At 46.1% G+C, this 14,404-nt stretch overlaps 2 long non-coding RNA genes across 5 annotated transcripts in view; one reads left to right on the top strand and one right to left on the bottom strand.

The window, feature by feature from the left end:
- The window catches only part of LOC135229559 (uncharacterized), an 847,392-nt gene that overhangs the window by 497,222 nt on the left and 335,766 nt on the right, over positions 1-14,404 (bottom strand). For 3 of the 4 annotated variants that reach the window (XR_010320246.1, XR_010320245.1, XR_010320247.1), the window contains exons 4-7: positions 9,911-10,085; positions 6,828-6,868; positions 5,736-5,851; positions 3,023-5,489 (exon numbers count right to left, since the gene is read on the bottom strand). This is a non-coding gene — a long non-coding RNA (uncharacterized LOC135229559). The remainder of the gene's footprint in view (positions 1-3,022; positions 5,490-5,735; positions 5,852-6,827; positions 6,869-9,910; positions 10,086-14,404) is intronic. The other variant, XR_010320248.1, reaches the window with a different exon arrangement.
- LOC135229561 (uncharacterized) overlaps positions 1-14,404 on the top strand; it is a 690,153-nt gene that overhangs the window by 469,564 nt on the left and 206,185 nt on the right. The gene's annotated exons all lie outside the window — the stretch shown is intronic.

The following is a 14,404-nucleotide window of genomic DNA, read 5'->3' as shown; positions in this document are numbered from 1 at the left end:
TGCAGTTTGGGGTTTAGGGTTTTGGGGTTTAGTCGTTAGGGTTTGGGTTAGGTTTTAGGGTTTAGAGGTTAGGTTTAGGGTTGGGGTTGGTGTTGGGTTTGTTTGGGATATGTGGTTTGGGGTTAGAGGGTGGGTGTTAGAGGGTTGGGGTCTAGAGGGTTGGGGGTTAGAGATTGAGGGAGTTAGAGGGTCAGGGGTTAGAGGTGAGAAGATTATAGAGTGAGGGAGTGAGAAGGTGAGGGTGTGAGGGGGTGAAGGTTAGGGTTTAGGGTTAGAGGGTTTAGGCTTAGGGTTCAGAAGCTTGGGGTTAGGGTTTCAGGGTTCAGAGGTTGGGGTTGGTGTTGTGGTTAGGGTTAGAGAGTTAGGGTTAGAGGGTTAGGCTTAGAGGATTAGGGTTAGGGGTTAGGGCTAGGGCTTAAGGTTTAGGGGTTTGGGGTAAGGTTTTGGGGTTTAGGATTAGAGGGTTAGGCTTAGGGCTTAGAGTTTAGGGTTTTAGGATTTAGAGTTTAGGGCTTAGGGCTTAGAGCCTAGGGTTTAGGGCTTAAGGTTTAAGGCTTAGAGTGAGCTTTAAGGCTGGGGGCTGGGGTTAGGGTTTAGGGTATTAGGGTTAGAGGGTTTGACGGTTTAGTGTTTAAGTTTAGGGTTTAGGGGTTAGGGGTTGGGGTTAAGGGTGTTAGTGTTTAGGGTTTTGGCGTTTAGGGTGTTAGGGTTAAATGTGTTAGGGCTAAGGGTGTTAGGGTTTTGCGTGTTAGGGTTTTAAGTGTTATGGTTTAGGGTTTAGAGTTAAGTGATAGGGTTAGGCTTAGGCTCATTCTTAGGTTTAGGGCTAGGGATTTGAGGTTTAGGGTTTGGGGTTGGGTTTGGAGGTTAGGGTTAGGATTAGGGCTAGGGTTAGAGGGTTAGGGCTAGAGGTTAGAGTTAGAGGGTTCAGGTTTCGGATTAGGGTTTCATGTTAGCGTTAGAGGGTTAGGGTTCGAGGGTTAGAGTTAGGGTCATTAGGGTTAGGGTGGTTAGGGGTTAGGGTTAGGTATTAGGGTTTACGGTTAGGTTTAGGGTTTGGGGTTTGAGGTTTGGGTTTAGGGTTTGAGGCTTAGAGTATAGGGTTTAGTGTGTAGGGTTTTGATGTGTAGTGTTTTGGGGTGTAGGTGTTTAGGTTGTAGAGTTTAGGGTATAGGCGTTAGGGTTTGGGTTAGGGTTAGAGTTTAGGGCCTTGGGGGTTAGGACCTAAGGGCTTAGGGTCTTAGGGGCTTTGGGGCTCAGGGCTTAGGGGCTAGAGTTAGAGGGCTAAGGCCAGAGGGCCAGAGGGCCAGAGGGCCAGAGGGCCAGGGTTATGGTTTGATTCCTGGCTGGCAATTTTTTTCCTTCAATATTTTGTGTAAGTCATCCCTTTGCCTTCTTGCCTGCATGATTTCTGCTGAGTAGTCCAAGTTTTTTATTATTTACTCTCCTTTGTTGGTGACTTCCTTTATCCCTAGCCTCTCTTAAAATTCTCTTTATATTTGATTTTGGCAAGTTTGATTATTATGTGTCTCGGTCACTTTCTTTTGAGATCTACCTTATGTGGAATTCGATGAGCATCTTTCATGATATCATGGAAGTTTTCTGCCAACAAATCTTCAACAGTTCCCTCTGTATTTTCTGTTAGCCCTCCCTGTTCTGGTACTGAAATCACTCATAGTTATTTCTCTTGATAAAGTCCCACATGATTCTTTGGATTTCTTCATTTAAAATTCTTTTATCTGCTTTCTCATCAAATATATTAGTCCCAAGAGTTTGATCTTCAATCTCAGTAATTCTGCCTTCCAATTCCTCAATTGTGCTCTTCTTACTTTCTATTGAGTTTTCTAACTGTAATTTTATTGTTAATCTTCTCAATCTCTGATTGCAGTCTCTCTATGGTTTCTTACAGCTTATTAAATTTTTAATTATGTTCTTGAGTAACCTTTTTAATTTCTTCAGCTGCTTTATCTTTGTGTTCCTTGGCTTGATCTGCATTTTGCCTCATCGGAGAAATCCTTAGGCCCTTCACTGGCTCGCCATACAGCTCCACGACGTCCACTACTGGCCCTGGCATTTCGCCGGTGCCCCACTGAACGTGTGCTCCGGAGCCATGTTTCTCCACCCATCACTATCCTTCTGCCACCAGGGGATATGTGAGTGTGGGAGTCACCATTTGTCACTGGCAGCAGCGTCACAAGTCACTAGACTTCCAGGTACCCGCAGACCTAGGCTGCCTTCTGCCTCAGGCACAGTCCCGAATCCTTTATACCAGACGCTGACACCGGGCCACTGGCGGACATTCATTTTGATCAACACAGAGGTCTGAGTGAGGGTCAGCAGGCCAGGTACGTGAAGTGAAGGCCAGGTGGGCAGGACTAAGGTTTCTTTGCCATCACCATGGAGAGAGTCTCCCCACCGGAAGAGTGGGCAGAGCTTATGATGGGCCTGGTGACAAGACTCAGCCAATGGCAGAGATCCAGTCCGCCAGGCAGATGACACAGGGTCCTCCATTGTGACCCAGGACACCTAGTGGCCACAGGATTTGAGCACACCCTGGGAAAGGCTATGCAGGCACAAGGGAGCCCCTGGAGTGGACTGCTTCACGGCATTGGCAGAGCAGGCCAGGGTCCAATTTTCCCACTTTCCTGAGGATATCAGTACGCAAGACATCCCCACTCAGCATCTCTTGCCTCTCTCTCTGTATGTGTTCATTCTCTGAAATCTCTTCCTTCTCTCCCTGAGTCACTTCACAGCTTGGAGTGCCTGATAGAGTGCCTAGAGACGAAAGAGCAAAGGGGGAAGGCCTCTGGCTCTACTGGTTGCCCATGGGCAGAGAAGATCTGCTAGTCTATCTGGAAGGTCTAGACAGTAGTGACTGATTGGGGAGCTACATCACGGGTGGACTCTGGCCAGGTGAAGCTTGCTGACATGTGGTAGCCTCTCCGGAGACTACTAATTCTGCTGATGACACTGTATGCAAATACCCGGTTGAGTGCCACGGGCAGAAAACATTGACACATACCTGCCAGAGGCCTGTCCTGGGTCTGAAGAGTCCACCCTGGTCTCCAGGGTCTCATCATGTCAGCACACACTTTGCCTGCACACATGGAATCTGCCTTTCTCCACGAATGCCTTCTCCTGCTAGGAAACACAGGATGGCACTCAGCCAAGGGAGAGAACACGCAAAGTCAACTGAAGCTCCCATTTTCAAGATTTTGCTTCTGCTGGGCCACAGCCCCCGGTGGCACACTGCATGCACGTCACTTCTCCAAACACAAGGCCGAAATCCGGGCATCCAGGGCCCCAGCAGTCCAGAGTCTGCGGGTGGCAGCATACTCTGCGGAAGGTGACACCTCTTTGCCACGTACAGGAGGGAGGCCTGGGCCCTTGACTGGCTCCGCTAGAGCTCCACGACCTCAGCTATTTTCCCTGACCTTTGGCCCGTGCCCTCATGAGTGTGTGATCTCTAGTTACACTTCTCCTCTGACCACTCTGAATCCGTCAACTGCGGATACCTGAGCGTGGACATCAACATCTATCGCTGGCTGCAGTGTCACAGGTCACTAGGTGTCTAGGCTCAGGCTGACCTTGGCTGTCTTCTGCCCACGCAAGGAGCCTAATACTTCCAAGGAAATGAGGATGCTTGGTCAGTGGCCGACATCCTTTCTTTCATGCACAGAGCGGTCTAGATGAGGGTAAAGAGGCCAGGTAGGCCAGGTGAAGGCCGAGTGCGGGGCCTAGGGCTTCTTTCCCAATCCTCATGGAGACAGCCACCAGAAGGCTGGGCGGAACTTCTGACGGGGACGAGTCACAAACACTGAGCCAATAGGAGAAGTCCAGCCTAACCAGCCCGTTCCGCAGAGCCCTCCATTGTACCCATGGACACACAACGGCCCCTCGTGTCTTTGGCCACAAAATCGAGGGCACCAGGGAATAATTTTACAGTAGCCAACCCCTGATGTGGACACGTTCGACACACTGGGACAGCAGGCAGGTACCTCTTTTACACTTACGCTAGGATATCAGTAGACAAGGCGCCCTTCCTCAGCATCTATGGCTCCTCTCTGGATGTGTTCATTCAGAGAAATCTCTTCCTTCTACCCCTGAGACACATCACAAGTATGAGGGGCCTGACAGAGAGCCTGGAGATGAAACGGGGGAGGCTTCTGGCCGGACCGCTTCCCGGTGGGTAGACAATAGCAGGTAGTCTCTCTGGAAGGTCTTAGCTTCTGTTGATTGACATGGGCAATACAGTAGGGGCGGACCCTGGCCAGGTGGAGCTTGTGGGCAGATGCAACCTCTCAGGCTATGAATAATTCCACTGCTGCTTTGTTTGGTGAAAACCTCCCCCGCCAACTCGGATGAGCAGAGAACATTGACCCACACCTGCCAGGGGCCTTTCCTGGGACTAAAGATCCCAACGTGGTCTCAACGTCGTCACCCTTTCGGCACACACCTTTCCTACACACATACTCCTGCCTTTCTCCGTCAGTGCCTTATCCTACTAGGAAACAAAGCATGCCACTGAAAAAGGCCAATGCTAGGGAAATTGAAGAGATGATGCCATTTTCCAAATTTTTGCTGTCTACATGTCCCCGCCTCCGGTGCAACGCAGCGTATGTGGACGGGCTCCAATGGCAAGGCCGAAATCCTGGCAGTCTGGCACTGCAGTCCAGTGGTTTATGGACGTGGGGACACGGATGACCTGTTTGCCACATATAGGAGAAATCCTTGGGCCCTTCACTGGCTTGCAATTAAGCTCCACGACGTCCACTCCTTGCCCTGGCCTTTGGCTGGTGCCGCATTTAAAGTGTGCTCCGGAGCCATGTTTCTCCGCCCATCACTATCCTTCTGCCACCAGGGGATATGTGAGTGTGGGAGTCACCATCTGTCACTGGCAGCAGCGGCAGAAGTCACAAGACTTCCAGGTACCCACAGACCTAGGCTGCCTTCTGCCCCAGGCAAGGTCCCCAATCCTTTATCCCAGATGCTGACACCTGGCCACTGGCGGACACTCATTTTGATCAACACAGAGGTCTGAGTGAGGGTCAGCAGGCCAGGTAGGTGAAGTCAAGGCCAGGTGGGCGGAACTCAGGCTTCTTTGCCATCACCATGGAGACAGTCCCCCCACAGGAAGAGTGGGCAGAGCTTATGATGGGCCTGGTGACAAGACTCAGCCAATGGCAGAGATCCAGCCCAACAGGCAGATGACACAGGGCCCTCCATTGTGACCCAGGACACCTAGTGGCCACAGGATTTGAGCACACCCTGGGAAAGGCTATGCAGGCACAAGGGAGCCCCTGGTGCGGACTGCTTCAGGGCATTGTCATAGCAGGCCAGGGTCCAATTTTCCCACTTTCCTGAGGATATCAGTAGGCAAGACATCCCCACTCACCGTCTCTTGCCTGTCTCTCTGTATGTGTTCATTCTCTGAAATCTCTTCCTTCTCCTCCCAGGCACTTCACAGCTTGGAATGCCTGATAGAATGCCTAGAGACGAAAGAGCAAAGAGAGAAGGCCTCTGGCTCTACTGGTTGCCCATGGGCAGAGAAGATCTGCTAGTCTATCTGGAAGGTCTAGAGAGTAGTGATTGATTGGGGAGCTACATCCTGGGCGGACCTGGCCAGGTGAAGCTTGCTGACATGTGGCAGCCTCTCTGGAGACTACTAATTCCACTGATAACATTGTATGCAAATATCCGGGTGAGTGCCATGGGCAGAAAACATTGACATATACCTGCCAGAGGCCTATCCTGGGTCTGAGGAGTCCACCCCAGTCTCCAGCGACTCATCTCAGCACACACTTTGCCTGCACGCACGGAAACCGCCTCTCTCCACGAATGCCTTCACCTGCTAGGAAACACACGATGTCACTCAGCCAAAGGAGAGCACAGGCAAAGTCAACTGAAGCCCCCATTGTCAAGATTTTGCTTCTGCTGGGCCACAGCCCCCGGTGGCACACTGCATGCACGTCACTTCTCCAAACACAAGGCCGAAATCCGGACAACCAGGGCCCCAGAAGTCCAGAGTCTGCAGAAGGCGGCACATGGATCGCCTCTTTGCCACATACAGGAGGGAGACCTGTGCCCTAGACTGGCTCCGCTAGAGCTCCACGACCTCAGCTATTTTCCCTGACCTTGGGCCCGTGCCCTCATGAGTGTGTGATCTCTAGTTACACTTCTCCTCCGACCACTCTGAATCCGCCACCTGCGGATACCTGAGCATGGAAATTAACACCTGTCACTCGCTGCAGTGTCACAGGTCACTAGGTGTCTAGGCTCAGACTGACCTTGGCTGTCTTCTGCCCAGGCAACTAGCCTAAGCCTTCAAAGGAAATGAGGACACGTGGTCACTGGCCGACATCCTTTAACCAACACTGAGTCCCTGGTCAGCATCCTGGAGTCCTGGCAAGAAGAGCCAGGCACCTCCAGGAGCATCTGGAGCAGGAGACAGGGGCTGAAGAATCTACCACACCTACTGGTGCTGCTACACATGTGGGAGGCCTGGCTGCAGAGATTGCAGGCATGGCCTCAGGGTCAAAGGAGAAAGCACCTGAAGACGTGCTAGGACTCTTAGACTGAGAGAAGCAGGATGTCTGGACTGCAAAATATGCACCCTTCAGGGAAGAAGTTCATTCAAGCTTCTTAAACTCACCTCACCTGGAAAATCCATCCTCTTTTAGCCTTGTGCCCCTTCCACGCCCCCTCTAGTACAAAGAGAGATGCAGCCCTACGGCACCAGGGTGGAAGAAGCCCCAGGATAGCTGTCCGAAGACATGAGGCCCACTCAAAAGCTTCCCCCGCCAAGGAGAGAAGAGGACAAGACTTACCTGCAGATGAGGTCTCAGGGCCCTGAGAATGAGCATAATGTCTGTAAGGAAAGAGAAATAGGATTTCAGTGGGACATGGAAGTCTGAGAAAGAGCCTCTGCAAAGATAGCTCTAAGGGAGGTGTGATTGTGAAGGTGGGCTGGTCACTGAGTTCTTTGTAGTACAAGGTAGCAGACAGAAGCCAGACTCTGGGGGGAACCTGCCTGCCGGTGAGCAGTGGGCATAAAACCCTAAACCAATGAGAATCGAATCCCTTCCCAGCAGCTTCTGCACAGATCAGTGATGTTTGCTTGGTCTTTCTCTTTTCTGTGGTCTAACCTGATCTGTTCTGAGATCAGAGAGTTGGAATAGAAAAGCCTGACTGAGATGAAACGAGCAAAGAGAAGACAAGGCCTCCTAAATCTGGTGAAGACAGAACACAGATAACCAAAGGTGAGGATGGGAAGAAACAGATTGAGTTCCAAGTCCCATCCACAGTATCCCAGGGCCTGGAATCCCTGGAAGTGCCAGAGGTGTGTGCTCCCTGGGAGATGCGACCCCAAGTGTCAGAGGAAGCCCTACGGAGCAAGGAAGGGAGGGCAGGGCCTCTAGGATGGGCACTTCCATACAGGCTGCCCATGTGAATTTCTCAGAGTGACCGTGACAGATCCTGAGAGGGACAGTTTGAGGCAAAGGAAAGTAAGTTTTCTGAAGAGGGGTGAATTCCGCCTTCTCCTGACAATGAAACAGAAATCCCGTCCTGCTCAGAGGTACTGAGTAGGAGGGATTGTGAATTCCCATCCTGCACAGAGGTTGGCTGGGAAGTTCGACTGTCTAAAGACAATGTGGCCAAAGTCTTCTTTATCTTTCAAAGATATATCTTTAACTTCCTGCAAATTCAATCCTGGATAAAAGCCTAGAATATACAAGTGTGGGTTTTTCAGGAGAGCAACAAGGGGAGAAGGTGATAGTGACATATCAGAGAAGGAGAACAATAGTCTAAGGGTCCCTGTGTTACTTAATGAATCACAGACAGTGTCAAGCATTCTTCCTTACCTGTAGACATGCAAATGCAGTAGATGTTTTAGCAATAACTGAATTAATCCTCACAGAATTCTTTTTGGCCATTTCCAGGTACAGAGACCAGAAGAATTCATTAGTTACAAGAGCAAGCAATAATTCGCTGGTCTGAATTTTGTTCAATTTCTGTGTTTGCCCTTCACAAATGGATAAAAGTCTCTGAATCTGGCATTGAAGACAGTGTTTTCTCTATTGTTATGGATTGAATAGTGTCCCCCAAAATGTGTGTCAACCTGGCCAGGCCATGATTCCCAGTATTGTGTGGTTGTCCTGCATTTTGTGATCTGATGTGATTACTTATGTGTTGTAAATTCTAACCTCTGTGATGTTAATGAGGCGGGATTAGAGACAGTTAGGTTAATGAGGGAGGACACAATCTACAGGATAAGGGTGAGTCTTGAGTCAGTCTCTTTTGAGATACAAAGAGAAAAGTGAGCAGAAATGAGAGGGACCTCATACCACCAAGGAAGAAGTGCCTGGAGTGGAGCAGGTCCTTTTGACCCAGCGTCCACGCACTGAGAATTTCCTAGGCCAGGGGAAGATGGATGACAAGGACTTTCCCCCAGAGCCACAAAGAGAGAAAGCTTTCTCCTAGAGCTGGTGTCCTGACTTCAAACTTCTTGCTTCTTAAACTGTGAGAGAATAAGTTTCTGTTTGTTAAAGGCATCCACTTGTGGAATCTCTGCTATAGCCACACTAGATAACTAAAAAACACATATATAAAATAGTCAAAAAAAAAAATGTTTCAAATACACACACATACACGTATGATGTTATTAAACTTTAAAAGATGTTACATTCTTATAACACATTTAACAACAGAGATTTGTATACAGAAGTTATAATAAGAGCCATCCCCACATAATTATATTGTACCTGCTCCCCCAAAGTGTCCAGTGTCCAAAGATACATATGTACCCTTTTACACACTTCTTTTTGCTTGGACACATGTAAGTACATTCATTTGTTTGTTTTTATGGAAATTAGGTCACATTCTACCCATGTTTTCCTCTGAATCACTCTTCACTTGACAATTTTTCATGGTTCCTCTAAATCAGCAGACATGGAAGAAGCACTCTTTTTGGTTCTTCTTATTTTTAACTCCCACCACTCTTCTGTCAGTTTGTTGTACTGTGGTGGCTTGCATGTTGCTGTGATGTTAGAAGCTATGCCACCGGTATTTCAAATACCACCAGGTTCACCCATGGTAGACTGGTTTGAGTGGAGCTCTGGATTTAGACAGACTAGGAAAAAGGACCTAGTGATCTATTTCTAAAAAAAACTGGCCAGTGAAATCTTACGAATAGTACTGGAACACTGTCTGACTGAATGACAGAGGATAACCCCTTAGGTTGGAAGGCACTCAAAATACAAGTGGGGAAGAGCTACCTCCTCAAAGTAGATCCCAGTTTAATGACGTTTCCTGATGGGCACAACTCATAATGAGAAGAAACTGATGCAAATATCCTTTAATAATCAGAACGTGGAATGAAGGAAGTATGAATCTAGGGAAATTGGAAGTCATCAAAAATGAAATGGAATGCATAAAGGTCAGTAATCCAAGGCATTAGTGAGCTGAAATAGCTTGGTTTTGGACATTTTAAAGTAGACAATGATATGTTCTACTATGCCAGGATTGAGATACTGAAGAGAACGGCATCATATTCATCGATAAAAAGAACATTTCAAGATCTTTTCTGAAGTAGAACACTACGAACAATAGGATAATATCCACAGGCCTACTAGGAAGACCAGTTAATAAGACTATTATTCAAATTTACACACAAATCATGAATGTGAAAGATGAAGAAGTTGAAGGTTTTTACCAAGTTCCGCAGTTTGAAACTGATCAAACGTGATGCATTAATCAATCAAGATGTACTGATAATTACGTAATTAGGATGCGAAGTTGAAAACAAAGCAGACAAATCAGCAGTTGGAAAATAAGGTATTGATGATAGAAATGACAATGAAGCTTACATGATAGAATTTGGCAAGACCAATGACTTATTCATTGCACATACCTTTCGTCAGGAACATAAATGGTGACTATACTCATGAACTATTCCAGGCAGAATAGATAGGAATCAAATTTGTGGAAGGTGATGATGGAGAAGGTCAATATCATGAGTCAGAATCAGGCCAGGGGCTGACCGCAGAACAGATGATCAGTTGCTCATATTCACGTTCAAGTAGAAGCTGAAGAAAATTAAAACAAGTCCATGAGTCAAAGTATGCCCTTGAGTATATCAAACCTGAATTTAGAGACCATCTCAAGAATAGATTTGATGCACTGCACACTAATGATCGAAGACCAGATTAGTTGTGGGATGATAGCAAGGACATCATATATGAAAAAAACAAAAAGTCATTAGAAAGACAGGAAAGAAAGAAAAGACCAAAGAGGATGTCACAAGAGACTCTGAATCTTGCTCTTGAATGTACAGTAGCTAAAGAGAATGGAAGGAAAAATAAAGTAAAAGAGCTCAACAGAATACCTGAAAGCGAAGCTGGAGAAGACAAAGTATGATAATAATAATGTGAACAGATCTGGAGTTAGAAAACCAAAAGGGAAGAAAACACCTGGCATTTCTCAAGCTGAAAGAACTGAAGGAAATATTCAAGCCTCTAGGTGCAATACTGAAGGAAGGATTCTATGGGGAAAATATCGAACAACACAGGAAACATCAAAAGAAGACGGAAGGAATACACAGACTCAATACACCAAAAAGAATTGGTCGACATTCAACCATTTCAGGAGGTAGCATTGGATCAAGAGCTGATGGTACTGAAGGAAGAACTCCAAGCTGCACTGAAGGCATTGGCAAAAAACACGGCTCCAGGAACTGATGGAGTACCAAATGAGATGTTTCAACACAGGGACGCAGTGCTGGAGGCGCTCACTTGACTATTCCAATATATTTGGAAGACAGCTACCTGACCAAATGACTGAAAGAGATCTACATGTGTACCCATTTCAAAGAGAGGTGGTCCAACGCAATGCGGAAATTATCGAGCAATGTCATTAACATCCCACGCAAGAAAAATTTTGCTGAATATAATTTAAAAACAGTTGCAGCAGTACACAGATAGGCAACTACCAAAAATTCAAGCTGGATTCAGAGGAAGACATGGAATGTGGGATATCATTTCTGATGTCTGATGGATCTTGGCTGAAAGTAGAGAATATCAGTAAGATGTTTACCTATTTTTGTTTCCTACACAAGCACACTCAACTGTGTGGCTCATGACAAATTATGGATAGCTTAGCAAAGAATGGGAATTCCAGAACACTTAACTGTAGTCATGCGGAATATCTACGTAGACCAAGAGGCAGTCATTTGAGTAGGGCAAGGTGATACTCTGTGGTTTAAAATCAGAAAGTTATGTGTCATGGTGGTATCCTTTCACCATACTTACTCAATCTGTATGCTGAGCAAACATTCTGAGAAGCTGGTCTCGAAGAACAAGAACATGGCATTAGTTTTGGAGAAAGATTCACTAACAACCTATGATATGCAGCTGATACGACCTTGCTTGCTGAAAGTAAAGAGGACTTGAAGCAGTTGCTGATGAAGAGCAACCACTACAGCCTTCACTATGGATTACACCTCAACATAAAGAAAACAAAAATTCTCACAACTGGACCAGTAAGCAACACCATGATAAACAGAGAAAATACTGAAGTCATCAAGCATTTCATTTAACTTGAATCCATAATCAATGCCCACAGAAGCAGCAGTCAAGAATTCAAACAATGTATTGCATTGGGCAAATCTGTTGCAAAAGACCTCCTTAAAGTGTTGAGAAAGAAAGATGTCACTTTGAGGACTAAGGTGTGCCTGAGCAAAGCCATGATATTTTCTATCACCTCACATGCTTGAGCAAGTTAGACAATGAATACGGAAAACCGAAGAACTGATTCATTTAAAATATGGTGTTGGCAAAGAATACTGAATATACCATGGACTGCCAGAAGAATAAACAAAACCATCTTGGAAGAAGTACACCAAGAATGCACCTTAGAAGCAAGGATGGCGAGACTTCGTCTCACGTGCCTTGGACATATTTTCAGGAGGGACCTGTCCCAGGAGAGGCTCATCATGCTTGGAAAAGCTGAGGGTCAGAAAAAAAGAGGAAGGCGCTCAACAACATGAACTGACACAATGGCTGCAAGAATGGGCTCAAACATAGCAATGATTGTGAGGATGGTTCAGGATCAGGTGGTGTTTCATTCTGTTTTACACAGGATCGATGGCATCTAACAGCCACAACTAACATATGTATGCGTGTATGTGTGTGTGTATATATATATATATACCCATTGCCATCGAGTCGTTTCCAACTCATAGTGACCCTACAGGACAAAGTAGAACTGCCCCACAGAGTTCCCAAGGAGCGCCTGGTGGATTCGAACTGCTAACCTTTTGGTTAGCAGCTATAGCTATTAACCATTATGCGACTAGGGTTTCCATATATATATATATATATATATATATATATATATATATATATATATATATATATTCTCTTCACTAGTTTTGCATCTCTAGAGATCCCAGGCTAAGACATTTGGTACCTACTGTGGTTCTAGAGGAACCAAATCTTAAGGATGAGTTTTCTGAATTGATTCTCAAGTCTGGCTAGTCTTAAAGGCACTGATGACTGTCTCCAGTAGTAAACAGGCTATTGCTAATCCATGGTGGGAGGTGACAATAGAAATACGCAAAATACTACTACCACTGGATCAAATATTTGTGAGAGACAAGGCTCTGCCTGATTACATATTTGATACTTTTCTATAATTTTGTCAGAATAAGAATAATAAGGAAGCTGCTTGGTTAGTCCTGCTTTTGCTAGCCACACTGGTGAATGAAAGAAATGGGCTCAAAGCTGAAGCACCACATACAAGATCTGAAAGCTGCCACTTGTGCCCAGAAAGAAAACCATATTTCTTATAGTAACAAGGCTAATGCTGCCAAAAATAAACTCAGATTCTTATCATAAGAGTGACTGAATTAAAGCGCTAGTTGAATATCCAGCCTCAAATGGTGTCTGAAGTTAGAGTGAGGGCACTGATTGGGAAGAAATGGGATCCTGAAACTCAGGATGAGGACATATGGGCAGACAGTCAGGAAGCGGGGGACAATGAACCTCCAATTTCTATTGAATCGCTCTTCCTAACAGAACCAGACCTCTTACTCCCATCTGAAGAGATTCTCTAACTCTGCCGCTAAGGCACCCTTCCCAGTAAAACAATTATCCCTTCCACCTCCATCTGATGAGATTACCCCAGCTGTGCCTGAAGTGTCTTGTTTGAGTTATCTCCTGGGGTGGTATCTGGGGCATTGCCTGGGGCATCACCTTAGGCAGATGTCTTATAAGACACGGCTGAACATCCCACTGCCACTGCCCATTTTTGCTTCTAGACCTATACCTAGACTTCAGTCCCAACAAGCCCCAAAAGGTGAACTATGAAGTGTGACCCAGGAGAAGGTATGCTAAACTCCAAAAGAACTACTTGATTTTTCTAATATATATATACAGAAACCTGGTGAATATGTGTGGGAATGGCTATTATGGGTGTGGGATAACGGTGCAAGCAACATAAAGGTGGATTAGTCTAAGTTTATTGATATAGACCCAGGAAGCATAGATTCTTCATTCAGTGTTTCAGCTTCAGAGGTTAGAAAAGGATCTCATAGTTTATTTGGTTGGTTTACTGAAGCATGGATTAAGTGGTGGCCTACAATAAATCAAGTGGAAATGGCAGATCTGCCATTGTATACTGTAGGAGAAGGTAACCAAAGGCTGAGGGAAACTGGCAGGTTAGAATGGATTTATTAGGCTGGACCCACAGACCCACACACGGAGTGCCCAGAGGGCTCTCTTTTTACCATAGCAGTGAGGTACAAATTTGTGCAGCAAGCCCCAGCATTATTGAAGACTTCTGTGGTTGCTATTTTATGTAAGTAAGAGTCCACAGTGAGAACTGCCCTAACTGAATTAAGACACCTAACTACAATGCAGTTGACTGGACCCCATGGTGGTAACAGCCAAGTGGTGGCACTCAATGAACAAAGACAAGGTGGGTGTGGTTACCATAACAGACAGTAGAGTCAAAGCAGTAATCAGAATAGTCTGCTCACATGGATTTATGGCAATGGCTACTTAGTCATAGTGTCCCTGGGAGTGAAAGAGCTGGGAAATGTACATCTCCTGGTACCTAGTGTCTTAGCTATCTAGTGCTCCTGTAACAGAAATACCACAAACGGATGACTTTAACAAAGAAAATTATTCCCTCACAGTCCAGGAGGCTTTATAAGTCCAAATTCAGGGTGCCAATTCCAGGGGAAGACTTTTTCTCTCTGTCACTCCTAGGGGAAGGTCTTTGTCACCAGTCTTCCCCTGGACAAGAAGGTTCTCAGCACAGGGATCCTAGGTCCAAAGGATGCACTGCTCCTGACACTTCTTTCTTGGTGGTACTGAGGTCCCCCGTCTCTCTGCTCTTTTCTCTT

Source organism: Loxodonta africana, unplaced genomic scaffold (assembly GCF_030014295.1).
Source record: "Loxodonta africana isolate mLoxAfr1 unplaced genomic scaffold, mLoxAfr1.hap2 scaffold_39, whole genome shotgun sequence".
NCBI lineage: Eukaryota > Metazoa > Chordata > Mammalia > Proboscidea > Elephantidae > Loxodonta > Loxodonta africana.
This window is presented reverse-complemented; position numbering and strand designations above follow the sequence as displayed.